Below are 2,115 nucleotides of genomic sequence, written 5' to 3'. Positions count from 1 at the left end.
TGTTGTGAAGTGCCATTGAATGGGCTTCCACCCATAGTGGCTTTATGCAAAATAGAATAAAACACTGTCTCCTGTGCTAGCCTCACTATTTTTTCTATGCCTAAACACATTGATGAAGTCACTGCCCTTCCACTTTACCAACCATGATTTCCATCTTCATGGACTGGTTTCTCCTGACAAAATATCCAAAGTACTGGCCTTAGATACTACAAATAAAGAGCTGTTTATTTCAAGTGAAAATTTCATCTCTCTTAAAATAGAACCTTGGAATGAAACTATCAGATTATTTTTTAAAGGTATTCAATTATACTTAAATTTCAGACAAAAGAGGACTAATTTTTAATATAAGTATTTTCATGTAATGTTTTATTATCAAGCTACTTTTCTTTGAAACATTTTTGGCATGCCTTTAGAGTAAGTATGCAGCATACAATATATGATAACTTGAGCATCATATTAAGAATAGCATATCCACTCCAAAAACTCAATTTGCTCTCATTTTCATGGTTTCAATGGATAGTTTGTTTAATGTGTTCACCTTGGTGCACAGCTTACTGATAGGTCTGATGTTTCAAAAGGACATTTTAAACAGTTTGGGTAGACTGACATATATTTTGTGGTCCTAAGCTTCAATTATGGACAACTCACTGAACCCCAAATAATTCCACTTGATTTCACTATAACTTCACTTTTTCCTCTTTTGTCTGCCCTAATGGTTACCACCAAATATAGGTATTTAAATGTGTTAATTAAAGAGTGGCACAGAACAAAATAAAAGAAGTGAGAACAAGTTCTAGATATTTTGTCCCAGAAAAGAAGGTGAGGTGATCAAATTATTCAGATATCCTCAGCAAGAGCAGTAACTGACTGTAACACGTGACATTGATCCATTACACATTAGGTGTGTGTTGAGGACTTTCAAGTGGCAGAATTAGTACTGAGGTCTGAATTCCTGTGATCAATCCATGATAGCAAATCCTAAGATGAACAAATTGCAGATCAGAATTTCAAAGAGCAGACTTTTTTTTTTTTAATGTATAAAGAAAAAGTAAAACACACTCACTAATCTCCAGTTGCCTGTACTCAATCTGTTGAGTCAGGATTGAAAATTTGAAAGAAAAAAAAAAAGAAGAGATCCTTGGTATGCTGCTAAGTTCTTGTATGTTTTTGGCAGCTCCAACATTATAAAGTATAGTAGCAGATATATGCTGTAATGGTTCTGGACTGAAGTTAATCCAGGTTATAGGCTTAATACACTAAGTACACATCCAAGCACACATTCATATGAAAACAATCTTGTTGGAGGTCCCTGAAATGTCTTGTGTGAGAGTTGTGCCCAATAACCCTTTCCATCTTGCATTTTGTGCAACTTAATATTTTGAACGCCCTTGGCTATCACCATTAAAACTCTGATGCTTGCAGGGTCTTTGTTTTTCTTGTTGGGGACCCTGAAAACCTGAGCAGTTCTAATGATAATTCATGGGAATTAGGTTACAGAAGCCTCACTACCTCCAATCATTGAACTTCAACTTTGTTTTTCTGATTTTCCATGTAAAACTAGATACAGTAGATTGAGAGGTAAAATTGATATATTTTCAAAGCATAGTGGCATTCTCTTTAATTTCAGCATTGTATAATTACAGAAACAGACAATTGTACCTCCTTTGATCTAGCCTGGTTATCAGACAGAGAGTATTATAGAGATGATTAAAGTAGATTAAAATGATAAATTTTACTTGAATGGTTAAAATCTAGTCATTTGATCTCTCTTTTGATACATTTTAGGTTAGATTGCTTTTTACTACTTTCTCTGTTCATCTCTTCAATTTGGGACTTATCTTGGTTGTATTTTGTTATTTGGGGTAGCCTTCTTCACTTTCTGTTATTTTTCTATATAGAGTTGGGCATAGGAAACCCAGGATGGGTGAATCTGTAGAAATCGTAACTAGATATGGTTCCTGAGGTAATAGGAAGGGAGGTAGTGAAGTAGATCGAGATGGTAGAACAGTGATTGAAAAGAATGAACTATTGCATTATGTCCAAGTGATTTGGGGAAGATATCATAGAAAATGTGTTAAAAGCTAGTGTGATATTTCCTTTGAAGTATAATATTCT

This window comes from Echinops telfairi, unplaced genomic scaffold (assembly GCF_000313985.2).
Source record: "Echinops telfairi isolate 266 unplaced genomic scaffold, ASM31398v2 ScPeMD7_60;HRSCAF=208, whole genome shotgun sequence".
In the NCBI taxonomy this organism is placed as follows: domain Eukaryota; kingdom Metazoa; phylum Chordata; class Mammalia; order Afrosoricida; family Tenrecidae; genus Echinops; species Echinops telfairi.
The sequence above is the reverse complement of the archived record's forward strand: the minus strand, read 5'-3'. Positions refer to the sequence as shown.